Consider the following 13923-nt stretch of genomic DNA (forward strand, 5'->3'; position numbering starts at 1 on the left):
CCAACACAACAAAGTACAACAACAATATGTCTGAAGAAACTCATTTCACAAATAGACAGCACAGCCACCACGATCAAACAAAACAATAAAAAGTACAACAAATTGTTTTTACAAATTAAAAAGACAATCTCTGAGCTAAATTCACATTACACACGAATGAATGAGACAGACCACAGCAACACATTGAAATGAAGATGGCATCCCAATAAAGCAACAAACTAATATAAAGCATTTAGACGATAAACAACACGAAAAAGGCTAGGACAAATCGACATGCTGAAGTGACCTGATATAGTGACAGAGCAACACTACGAACCTACATGATAAAGCGTGGGATAACCCAACACGGAAATTCGATACAATAAAATGACATGACCAAATACAACAACAAAAGCGGGCAGTAAATTTAAACGAGGAACCAAGCCAACCAGCCAGTCTGGCGCTGACACAAACTCCAGCACTCGCTCTCCCGCATAAGCCTGCCTTTGTAGAGTAGTTCTGTGGATCCGAACTCGCCCCTTCCCCTTTTTAGGTCTCGCCCATGCGCATCGAGCTTGCGAGCCTATTGCGGCTTAAACAACCTTTAACTAAGAAGCAAGGAATCGTGGCGATTCCTTGCAGTGCCCGTGACTTTTAAGCTCAATGCGCATGTGCATTGAGCTTAAAAGCGCGTGCACATCAGTTCCCTCAGCCGCAATCGCCGTCTGTTCCCTCAGCCGCATTCCTCCCGACACCTTTTGAAGTGAAGCTTAGCTTCACTTCAAAGGCCCCGGCTTCTTCACACCCACATGCCGCTCTCCCCGCTCCGCCCCCTCCCCTGCCCGCTGTGTGCATTTCTCCTCCCCCCCCCTCCCCACAGCAATGCCCTCCGTCTTGTTTGTTAATTTCCTCCAACTGCCCATCTCCTTTCAATACGTTTCCATTTAATTGCCTACCTCTCGATGTCCCTCATCCTCATCTCAACTCATCTATCACTCCAGCTATCTCCTCTTACACGTTATACGAATATCTCTCTCTTCACCTCCGTCCCACGATCTCTCATCTCTCTTCCTTTCACCCTCTAATCACGATCGTCTATTCTGTTGCTCTCCCCTCGCTAGCCCTCTCCCCCACCTATTAATCTTTTCTGTTTTCTACGCATTTTCACCCTCTTACGTCTTCCTTTTCTCCCTCGTGCTTCCTTCATCTTTCCTTCTCTAACCATTTTCCTCGTCCGCCTCCCGCCATCTCTATACACCTCTCCCCTTCTGTGACCGTCACTCTCCTTCCCTGCATCTCCGTCGCTCTAAGCACCCCTATATCTCAGCCCTCTTACCCCCGTCGCACCTATTTAATCTCTAACTTCTGTCATGTCTCCCCAGTACCCATCTACTCCTGTTGGGTCACCTCGTGCTCTTCTCCTCTGTCCCACATGTCCTTTCATTTTCCCTCTCGCAATCCCATTTTACAGCTGCTCTTCTGATGTGTTCTCTCCATTGCTGCATGTTTCCTCTTTCTACTTTTTCCTATTGTCTGTTTCCCTACCCTCGCTCTCCCCAGCCCCCGCCTCCATTTGTCTCCGCTCACTCTCTATCCATTTCTCTGCACGTTTCCATCTCCCGGTTAAATAATATTTTATTGGCAAGACAAATCAGCTAGACATTCACGGAAGAGAACAGGACGAGCTGCCAGCCCTCCAGCCCTCGACCCTGTTCAATATGCCCTGTTCAGTGACGAGGGAAGGCACATGCTGAGGTGCCATTTCTGACAGGGTGGAAATAAGCCGTTCTGCAGGCCTGTGCGCGTTTCCCTCAGGGGAAAGAGTCCGAGTTTTTGTGCCGCGCTATGTTGCCGTTTGTGGGAGACGTTCGCTTGCTGTGGAGCACGATGCCATGGTGTAAATCTACATGATGTCACCCCGTCCTTCCGAATCCCCCCCCCCCTCACCAGTTTCTCACAACTCAGGGATAGTCGTAGAAATTGAGTTCAAGGGGTACCCCAGCCTGTCCCAGCCTCCACCTGCAGGAGCCTGCGCTACGCCCCAGGCGCCATACGATTTTTTTGCTACTCGCAATCACTCACCCTCACCCTCACTCACCCTCACCCACACTCACCCTCACTCACCCTCAACGCCTCACCCTCACTCACTCTCAACCCCTCACCCTCTCACCCTCAACACCTCACCCTCACTCACCCTCAACCGTTCACCCTCAACCCCTCACTCACCCTCACTCTCACTCACCCTCACTTACCCTCAACCCCTCTGCCTCACCCTCACTCACCCTCACTCACCCTCAACCCCTCAGCCTCACCCTCACTCACCCTCAACCCCTCACCCTCACTCACCCTCAACCCCTCACACTCACTCACCCTCAACTCCTCACCCTCAACTCCTCACCCTCAACACCTCACCCTCACTCACCCTCACCCTCACTCACCCTCACTCACTCACCCTCACTCACCCCCACCCTCACTCACACTCACTCACCCTCACTCACCCTCACCCACACCCACCCTCACTCACCCTCAACACCTCACCCTCACTCACCCTCAACCCCTCACCCTCAATCAGCCTCAACCCCTTACCCTCAATCACCCTCACCCTCACTCAGCCTCAACCCCTCACCCTCACTCACCCTCAACCCCTCATCCTCACTCACCCTCAACCCCTCACCCTCACTCACCCTCAACCCCTCACCCTCACTCACCCTCACTCAGCCTCACCCTCACTCACCCTCACTCACCCTCACCCACACTCACCCTCAACGCCTCACCCTCACTCACTCTCAACCCCTCACCCTCACTCACCCTCAACACCTCACCCTCAACCGTTCACCCTCAACCCCTCACTCACCCTCACTCTCACTCACCCTCACTTACCCTCAACCCCTCAGTCTCACCTTCACTCACCCTCACTTACCCTCAACCCCTCAGCCTCACCCTCACTCACCCTCACCCTCACTCACCCTCAACCCCTCACTCATCCTCACCCTCACTCACCCACAACCCCTCACACTCACTCACCCTCACTCACCCTCAACTCCTCACCCTCACTCACCCTCAACACCTCACCCTCACTCACCCTCAACGCCTCACCCTCAACACCTCACCCTCACTCACCCTCACCCTCACTCACCCTCAACACCTCACCCTCATCCCCTCAACACCTCAGCCTCACCCTCACTCACCCTCAACGCCTCACCCTCAACACCTCACCCTCACTCACCCTCACTCACCCTCAACACCTCACCCTCATCCCCTCAACACCTCAGCCTCACCCTCACTCACCCTCAACGCCTCACCCTCAACACCTCACCCTCACTCACCCTCACTCACCCTCAACTCCTCACCCTCACTCACCCTCAACACCTCAGCCTCACCCTCACTCACCCTCAACGCCTCACCCTCAACACCTCACCCTCACTCACCCTCACCCTCACTCACCCTCAACACCTCACCCTCATCCCCTCACCCTCACTCACCCTCACAACACATATTGTGTTACAATAGGTGTCACATTTGCGGAAGATAAAACTATCTAGAGATGTAGCATAACGACCAGAGCTGCCATATAAGTCACGTAAATACTAAACATGTTGCATTCCAAATGCTATAGGTGTCACATTTGCAAAAGTTATAACTATTGGCATTGTAAATGACAAAGCCATCAATATAGCAATTTTAACATCGCAAAAAAAAAAATTATGTCATTTACAAGACCAATAACTACAACTTTTCTAATGCGATACTTATTGCATTCCAACACCACTCATCCACGCAACGCCACTCACACACGCAACGCCACTCACACACGCAACGCCACTCACACACGCTATGCCACTCACATACGCAACGCCACTCCCACACGCAACGCCACTCACACACGCAACGCCACTCACACACGCCACTCATCCACGCAACGCCACTCATCCACGCAACGCTACTCATCCACGCAACGCCACTCTTCCATTTGCAAAAAGAAAAATGTCTAACTATTCTATTGCGAGACCTATTGCATTTCCAATGCTTTTTTCATTTAATTATTTCCAAGACGTCTTCAGTAATTGCTTTCAGCTCTGCGGTTTGTAGGGTCCGCATGAACGCTCAATATGTTATTATTATTCTGATTAATGCTGTCGCTCACTGGCGGCGCCGTTGGGAGCCCTCGCCCCCGTCCTGTAATCTCTGCCTAGGGTGGCATGGAGTCGTCCATTGGCGGGGGTGCCCGCGGTCCCTCGGTAAGGCGCCCACCGGTGCCCGCTCCAGGGCAGCGCGCGGCTGCACCTGCCTCCAGGGACGCGGGGACGGGGCCGGCATCTTAATGAGCCCGGCCGCCCGCCCAGCCCCCTCCCTCCTCCCGCCCCCGCTCCTGGCTTCCCTTCATGCCGAACCGGGCTGTGGTTACGGCCCAGCGGAGGTGTGCGCGCGTGAGGTGATTTGGGGCTGAGGGGGCCGGTGGCGCAGCGAGGACTGAGCCAAAACCGGCGCGCCGGGGGGGCCCAAAAGAGCACCCGCAGCACCCCCACAAGAGACGGGCGGACTGCGGGGGCCGGCGGAGCACAGGTGTGGGGAGGTTGGGTGGTTGTTCATAACGACCCCCCGGCGACCGCAAGAGGGCGGTGAGAGCCGCCAGAGACCCGCGGGCCACCCCTACATGGAAGACGGGCTGGCCACGGGCCGGGAGGCTCGGGGGTCTCCATAGGGCAGCGGCGGGAGCTCGATAGGGCGCCACTAACAAGCTGCGAGAGGGGACTCTGGTGCTGAACACCCCTCCCGGGCGCCGCTTGGTTCAGGCGAGGACTGGGGAGGCTGGTTCTGCCAGAGCTCGTGCAGGGTGTCACTTTGTGGACCCCCGGGTGCTCCACTGGAGAGGGCCATGTCGGGGAGGGGGAGGGGCACCTCTGTAGGCGCGGTGCACCCCAGGGCTTGGCACCACGCGCTCGGTTGACTCCATCAATGTGGACCAACCGCGGGGGCTCTGTCAGTGCACTCAGGCTGGGGCACCCCACAGCCGCAAGGACACTCCCCCTCTACCTGACCGTGTGGTGGTCTCTCCCCTTAACAAAGACCCCCCCAGGCAGCACAATCAACAAAGACGGGCTGTGCGACTGCACCGGTGCCGTACCCACCAAGAACTGATTGGATGGGGGTCCTCTGTTGCCATAACAACCTCCCGGCGCTATGCTCGCCGACGACTAGTTGGGTTCAGGCAATCAATCACGGCGCGCGCCCTCTGGCAGCGGACCCCATGGACGCAGGGCGGTTTGGAGGGTCGTCGCTGCGGTAAGGACCCTTCGGCGGTACTCCCACCCAGGACGGCGGGGGCTGGACCGAGCCTCACTGCCACAGGGACCCCCGGCGCAGCGGCGCTCCAGCAGGCTGGACCCTTCCACAACAAAGCAGGTGAGATGGATGTTTATGTGTGCACGCGCCATACTGCTCTGCAAGGGCATCGCCCAATCAGCTCCTTTAGGCCTTCCCTTTGAGCCCCAGGGGCTGGCTCTTGCCTTGTCACCCTTGCCAATATTGGGCGAAGCAGTGGACAGACCCCCTGGCAGGGGTGTAGCAACCATTGGTGCAGCTGCACCGAGGCGCAGAGCTCCGAGGGACCCATAATACCCTGATGATTGCTGTATTTACTACCCAAATAGTAGCCAAGGCGGGAATGTTCTTGCTTGCACCAGGGCCCTTGGCATGCTTGCTAGGCTGCGCTCTGGTGCAGGCTGCCCGCCCTCCCCACTGTCTCATCAGTGACTGGTAATTAATGGCCGTGCTACGGGGTGCTGCTCGCTTGCAAGGCCTGTCCCGAACTGGCTCCAACACACTGCCCTAAATAGTGCGGCGGAGACCCCATGAGCTCTCTGTCCACCTCACCCAGCTCCTCCAGGTGCGCTGGAGGAGGTGTCCAGGGGCCGCTGGACTGAGGCAGCATGGGTGCTCCAGGGCAGGCAGGGACGAGGGGCAGTAAGGACATCAGGGCTGCTGTAGGTCAGAACAGAGGTGAACTCTCAGGTGTGCGTCAGGCCCAGTAGTGGAAGAGGTAGGGGCAGAGCTAGGTTGCCCCGCCAGTACTAAAAGTACTGAATGGCAGAGGCGGTTAAGGTCTGCTAGCAGAGCCCTGTGTGGGTCATTAGTGGATACACGAGGGGAGCTCCAGGGGGTCCCCTCAGCAAAAGTGGGCGGTGGTGGGCCGGGGAGAGGGCCCCCTCCATGTACTTTGAAGCGGGGCCCCCTCAAGTTTCGTTAGGCCACTGGGCAGAGCTGTGCTTTTAGCTAGTTACTGAAACAGTAGAGGTGGTGCAGGCCAGGACTGAGGTGCACTTGTCTTGCTGACACATATGCTCGCCCATGTACTGGGAAGGGGAGCATGATGGGAATGTGGTTCATTGGGAGAGCTGTCCGTTAGTGCAGGTACTGGAATAGGAGGCGAGAGGTAGGTGCTTGGCGGGGTGCATGAGTGGAGATTTGTGTGTGTTTCACTTCTGGACTGGAGGTGCAGTAAACGAACACCAAAAACCGTGCTGGGTATATCTCCTCTTAATGATGAGTGAGGTAAAGGATACAACAAGGGCATGGCTGGTCCCTGTGTGGATTTGGGGATACCAGCTAGAATATTGCTAGCCACTCTTCTGTTGCAGTATTAGTGCGCCTCTGTCATAGTAAGGCACAGTGTTCTGTCAGGGTCCAGCTGAGCCCTTGTCAATGCATGACTTGGTCCCTGGTAGTATATACAAAAAGAACAATTGGTGGACGAAATGCTGAACAATGTCAAACATTCACCCCAGTACAGAAATCTGGGCCTCAATCCATATTTTTTTTGCTCCCCATGCCATTCCAGTTTAGACCCATCCATATGGAAATCAGTCTTGACCCTGCTACCCATGGGAACAGTCCAACCCGAACTGCTAGGTCAAGCCCTACCTGTACCAGAAACAAGCATCCTAGAACCGGTTTCTGGGTTTCACCCCTCATCAGCCAGGCTGGCTTGACTCCAGTGGCATGGATATCAAACATTCACCCCAGTACATAGATCTGGGCCTAAATCTATTGTTTTATTTTCTCCCCATGCCATTTCAGTTTAAACCCAGACGTGTGCAAATCAGTCTTGACCCTACTGCCCATGGGAACAGTCCAGCCCGAACTACCAGGCCACGTCCTCCCTGGACCAGAAACAAGCATCCCAGGACTAGTTTTGGATGTAGGCCCATATCTCTGTACAGGGGTGAATGTTTGACATTGTTCAACATTCTGTCCATAAATTGTTCTTTTAGCATGTCACCCCGAATGGGACGAGTATGCTCAGACGTGGGTCCCATGCTCTCCATGCCTCTAGAGTCAATCTAGCCTGGCTGATGAGGGGTGAAACCCTGAAACCGGTCCCAGGATGCTTGTTTCTGGTCTATGGAGGACCTGACCTGGCAGTTCGGGCTGGACTGTTCCCATGGGGAGCAGGTGTACTGGGGTGAGTGTTTCACATTGTTCAACATCTTGTCCATCAATTGTTCGTTTTGCACCAGGTAGGATATGGCAGAGTCTCTGTCAGGACATTACTCTTTTATCATGATATGGCTGGTCTTTGGTCAGTCATGACTGGACCTTCGTCATAGTATCGCTGGTTCTCTGTTACTAAATAACTCGGCCTCTGGATGGGATAATTCTTTAACTTTGTCACAGTACCTCTGGAGCCTGGCCATGATATGGCCATGGTGCTTATGGCGACACAGCTGGGTCCGTTGTCATGTATGTGTGGGTCCCTGCATTGACGTAGATGAGCGCTTCGTAAGACATTGCTACTGTCATTATATGCCAGCCCCTCCCCCACTAGGCTATGACACTGCACAATGTCAAGTTAAACTTGTGCCCCTGGTAGGATATGTTTGACCCTTCTAATAAGGGTATACCCTAAAGAGAGTCCCTTGCTTCTCTGTGTCACAGGACCTGGGCTACTCCCAGGGCTTTATGTGGGATGATAAAACTGGGGGGTCTCTCAAGTGGGAGTGGCCAATGTAACTAAGGGCGTGGCTTACAAACACCTAAGCTCAAAATCCATGCTTATCATAGTGTGCCACCCAACTAGTATTTTGCTGTTTCTGTCATCCAGATATATGATACAATAAGTAAAATCATACATACAACAAGCCAGGACTATTGGCTTTGTCAATGGTTGTTAGTTGCATAAGATAGATAAGCAGCAACTATGGCTATTATATAATATTGACAAAGCTTCCACTTAAAGCCCTGGTGACACCACGATGATGTTGCTGCTCCCGAGTTTCAAAAAGAGAAGGGAAATCCAGAGATAAATTGACTTTATTTAAAGGATTTCCCTTCCCTTACATGGCTCACCTGGAATTACGTAATGCTGTAACTTCTCCCCTAGTGAGAAGTGAGCAGTGTGAGCACTGATTTGCATAAGGCAGACCTCTGTTTAGAGTGGTACAGTGGTCGAAAAAGGGTGGGTTGGAATGCTGCCCAGAGCGATCGCCATTGGTTCAGACTGTTGCATACATTCCGTCCATCACCTTGTGTTTGTTTGACCCCCCCTATCATGGAATGGACAGGAAACCTGTCCTGATGTTACAAGGCAGCTGTGAAGATGTGTCTAGACCCTATCCAAAATAATAATTCTTCATATTGGCAGACTCCTTTCAAGATAGCACTGGTCCTGTCAGGATATGGCTGGGTAACCCTGTCACGATAACACTGGGTACAGTGTACATTGATTGACTCCTTACAAGTTTTATCTGGCCCTGTCTCCATAAGGCTGGTCATCCTGTTGGGTGGACATCCTATCTGGATAATACTGGATAGCTTGTCTAGGTGTGAGTCGTGTCTGGATATGCCTGGATATCCAGGCACCTTTATTGCTAAGCCCCTCCCAGGATGAATGTGGTCACTGTCTGGCTGGGATCGGATACTTAGTCAGGATGTGGCAGGGCACTCTGTCTGGGTATGACTGTATGTTCGTGGTTTTGTCTAGATAATGCTTGACCAGTCTCAAGATATGGCTTGTTGCCCTGTTAAGATGTGACTGGAGACTCTGACAGGATATATTGCATTGCTCCTGTCAGGAAACCACTGTCCCTCTGTCAGAATACGGATGGACACACTGCCTGGATTTAACCGGGCCATCTCAAGATGAGGCTAGATGCATTGGCATTATATGGCGGGGCTGACCATTCTGCCGGTATATGGTTGGGAACACCGTTGCAATATGGCCGCATTGTCTTGATTCTTGCCAACATGCGCATGGGTAAACTGTTCGCATAAGGCTGAGCCTCTATCAAAATAAGGATTCACCCATTTCGGGATAGAACTACCTGCTTACTGTTGGGTCCCAGCAATGATAAATCCGGGCATTCTCCCCAAATAGGGTTGGCTTATGTCAGGGCTCGGCACTTTCTTCACATATTCTTGGGCCTGTGCCCAAACATGGCTCCCAGTTTACCAGAATATTATAGTGCACTGTGTCAGCATTTAGGTTGACCACACTATCAGGATATGGAAGAGCGGCCTGTCTCGGCTGGGAGTCATGTTAATGCATAGTCTCGCATCCTGTCTCAATATGACTTTTCACCCAGTGAGGGTACGTTTGGGCCCTTTCTAGGATATGACTGGGTCTTCATCAGGATATGCCTGGGCTCTGCTCTTTCATGATGTAGGCCTCTCTCAGGGTATTAATGAGCAATGTGTGAAAATACGGCAGTGTTGATGTCTCTGTGTTGCTAAGCATTTTGTCAAGATATAATTTTGTATCCTATCTAGCTATATAGCTGTTTACTCTGTAAAAATATGACTAGGTACCATGTCAGGTTATATCTGGGTACCTGTCTTAATATGGCTGTTCGCCCATGCGGGAGGGCAACGAGCTGGTCAGCCTGTGATGAAGTGAGTGATATCACCAATGAATCCCCAGCCTAACTAACGTTTGCCACATGCAAACAACCTTCTGTGTCCTGCTTTGACCTACCGACTATTTCCTCATCTCTAAAAAAAGCCCCATAACAAAGGATCATAGACTGATGTAAGGGTGAATGTATTTGTACTTCCGGACATTTGTTAAAGTAATACTGTACACTGCAACTGATGTATGTTTAATAAAAAGATTTAAAAGAAAAAGCCCCATAAAAGGCGAGCCAGGATACCGCATTAAAAGGGATGGACTCAAAAGCTGATTTGCAGACCCCAACCAGCGCTGATACCAGCTTCTGCAATTTTCCAATGTCAATGGGGCTTCTAGTATCCCTCCTCTTCACTCCAGCCATTTCCCAACTCTTCAAGGCCTGCCGGACATTAACAAAGGAGGCAACCAAGCTCTGTGCGCCTAGTTCTTTTGCAATGAAAGCCAGGGCTGCAATATGTCGCCTGGCTTTTATGACTGATCTACCCTTCCCTTTTAGTTTTGTCAACTCCTCTGCTTCCTCTGGAGGGATGCTCCTAAAATCCTGTATGTCGAAAGGAGGCAGAGCATCAGCTCCATTGTTCAATATAGCAGGAACATGTTTAGCTTTAAACAACATGCTACTCCTTAAGTATACCAGTAAACTTTCCTTTAGCAATCTCAACACCATCCTGCAATTAGTGCGCTGCTGAATTATCGACGACACTAAAACCATATTATATGATCAGAAGTCCACCGTGTGGTCGAGGAAGCAATCAATCTAGGTACACGAGGTCATCAATATGGAAAACAACTCAAAAATGCCACACTCTTCACCAGGCCATACTCAAACCACTTACTGGACCATGTTTAGGTACTCCATGTACTGGCAAATATTGCTCCAAGGCCAACACTTCCCGCTACATCGATGTACAAACTGCATTCTAGTTTAGACACTGGTGCGGATGGCCAGATAACACTCTCATTAAAACCCTCAATAAAATTACATCAAATGAGCAAGGCGTTATTGGTATCAGCAGATAACCATGTCTTGTGACGTTTCACCTTGAGCCCCCCTTATAGTTTGCACAATGTATTTTTTTTCATTTTTTTTTTTTGTGATAAGATTATCAGACAATATAAGGTGCTCCAACAAACACGATTTCGGTGGAGTGCAAATACAATCGGACACAGGCACGTAAGTACAATACATCATTACATTTGACTTTGGTGATCATACAATCTATAGACATTATGACATGCAGCACTGATTCTTCCGTGGGTTAAGGAGGAAAGGTGAAAGGGGACTCCTTCCACCCCCTCTCACGTCCATGTCGTAATGTTTGAACCAGGGGCCCCATATTTTAGGGAACCTTTTCGGGCAGCCTCTAACCTTATAATGGACCTTCTCTGCTGACATATAGAGGTCCATACCTGTTTGCCATTCTCTAAGGGCCGGCCGTTCTGGAGCTCCTCAATGTAAAGACTGCACAATTAACCTGAAGAAGGGGCGACCTATAAGGATAATGCGCAGAGCAAATGAATCTGAGTTGCCAAGATCTGTAGCTAATGACAATTTAGCTTGCTTTTCTTTAAAAATCCCTTATTGGAGTCCTGGAGAGCTTTTACTTTATCAATGGGCAACCTACACAGACCCTACAGCATATCAATTTTAATACTAAGGAAGACCAATCGTGTTATCAGACTCAGTGTCTTCTCTTTCAGTAGACCGGTCATGCCCAGGGTGAAAGCACCTCTGGGAAGCTGTTATGGGAATGATTCCACTGCTGGGAATCTGGCGGCCCCAAGAGTAAGAAGCCATCTAGATAGTAAAATACCAAAGCTGACCCTGAGCGTTTTTTTAACTGCCACTACAGAAAAAGTGCACACAATAGGCATAGGAGACAAAACAATCCCCAGGCATGCATTTGTCAAAATAGTAAACCACTCCAAACTGGAGAAGTCCAGGAGATGAAAATCCTGAGGATGCACTGAGAGTAAACTAAATACATATTCAACATCTGCCTTTGCCATGAGAGCCCCAACTACCAGGGATGCATACCATACAGAACACAATGTCAGGTCTGCGTACTCATTGATAGATTGATCTTTGAATGTTGACAGATTGTGGATGTGCTTAAATTTGCCCGGGTCATTCTTGTGTAAAACCCCTGGAGGGAGCAGACAAAACCAGACAAGGGCTCTGTTTCAAGGGGGTCAGCCATCATACCCAACACCAATTACTTCTGATCCTTCCCCTCAGCTACTCCCCTGTTTGCTAACAAGAACTTCTGGATGTTACACCCAGACCTCCCTAATGCCTATGGAACCTGAAATTACTTCAAAAACCCCAGTACAATTGCTGAGCTGCCTGTGAGTTTAAAAACACGGCCAATGAAGACACGCCTGCAAATCAACCTGGATAGGGAGCTTTTTCCCTCAAGAACTTCACTTCTCTGCTCTCTTGTGTTTTTTCAAACATTTCAACTCATGGTGAGCTGGACGCCGCAGAGGGAGCAGTTATGCTTAAATGTGCATGTCCTGCGGGCCGGGTGCAGACCCTGTTGTTAAAGGTACAGTTTACCTCTTTCAATCCCCAGCACATGGGAGCTCCTGGAAGGACTGATTCATGTGGGATTCACTTTTTCTCAGCATTGAACATCTCAAGCATGCATTGGGGTCAGTTTGGTCATAAAACATGCAAATTGATAGTGTTTTTCCTGCAAAAGGCCCTATCATACTCTTCTTGAGCACCAACCAGCCAATTCTGATAACATGAATGCTGTGGGCAATTCCATTATCCCCATTATTCAAACCGGGTTCCGTAGTGGCCAAGGAACTACAACAAACATACTGGCTCTCAGGTTGTTAATGGATGCAGCCAAAATTTCAAAAATGCCTCTCTTCCTGTGTTTTATTGACTACACAGCCGATTTTGACCATGTCGACCGAAATGGATAATTGGGGTGTACCATCCACTCTTTTGGATCGGCTAAAACAGCTGCACACAGACACATGGATCAGGGTCAAACTAGGTTCAGGGTCACACATCTCAAAGCAAATCATGACCCCGAAGGGCCTCAAGCAGGGGTGTGTCCTGGCCCGATCCTTTTTAATCTTTTTTTGGCCGATCTGCCTGGGGAGTTGGTTAGCTGTGTATCCCATGCTCCAAAATTGGGAAACAAGCTAATGTCAAACTTGCTATATGCTTACGACCTGGTTTTAATCAGTAGGACACCAATTGGACTTCAGCATCTAATAAACACGACAAGCAGTTTTTCTAAGCGGAACTCCCTCAAAAGAAACCTCAAGAAGACTAAAATTATGGCAGTTAACTATCAGTAAAAGAAGACCAACAGCTGGTTCCTCGATGGCCAACGTTTGGATCAAGTATTAGTTACAAATATCTGGGAATAATAATGGATCATAAAAGCACATTCAAACTCCAGCTAGAGTCCATGAGAAGAAAGGGGCCCATAACGTATTTAGCACTAAAGTCACTGAAGAGATGGCTTCCCGACCACACGCTTGATCCCTTTTTACGGGTTTTGAGGGCCCAACTGCTGCCGACATTGACATATGGGAGTGAGGCTCTAAAAGGTAAAAACGCAGCAGTTTTAGATGTTATAATTGTCAACTCCTACAGAGCAATTTTCCACCTCCCAAAATATGTCTCCCCGGCTGAAATCCGGTTAGAATTTGGGATTCAAAGGCAAACGGTGGAAAGGAGGAGTATCTACTTTAAAAGCTGGCATAAAATCCGAAGAGCTGAGGATCTTTAAACTCCCACCTCTGGAAAGCCTTGCACAATCAAGAAAAATGCTCAGCCAGAGATTATCTGTTTGACTCTATTGAGTTACTGGGCCTGTCTGGGCGCGAATTCAAGAGCATGTGTATTGCTCACCGCTCTTACTGGGGAACAGGTCCCGCTATCAACCGCCCCCTGGTAAATGCCTATCATCCCAATCGCCTCCTCAGATCTGGGACCTCCTATCTAACCTCAGTACCACGAATCAGAAGAGCAAGGTGTGGCGGCCGGTCGCTCTCCTACAACCTAGCCAAGA

The 13923-nt window shown here is 50.4% G+C and overlaps 1 protein-coding gene across 3 annotated transcripts in view; it reads left to right on the forward strand.

The window, feature by feature from the left end:
* The first annotated feature begins 4318 nt into the window (after nt 1-4318).
* The window catches only part of PLPPR2 (phospholipid phosphatase related 2), a 120266-nt gene continuing 110661 nt past the window's right edge, over nt 4319-13923 (forward strand). Inside the window, exon 1 of one of the 3 annotated variants that reach the window (XM_078684178.1) lies at nt 4319-5382. The gene's annotated coding sequence lies outside the window, so the exon portion shown is untranslated. The remainder of the gene's footprint in view (nt 5383-13923) is intronic. The other 2 variants (XM_078684176.1, XM_078684177.1) reach the window with 2 other exon arrangements.

This window comes from Lissotriton helveticus, chromosome 1_1, assembly GCF_964261635.1.
Source record: "Lissotriton helveticus chromosome 1_1, aLisHel1.1, whole genome shotgun sequence".
NCBI classification, from domain to species: Eukaryota; Metazoa; Chordata; class Amphibia; order Caudata; family Salamandridae; genus Lissotriton; species Lissotriton helveticus.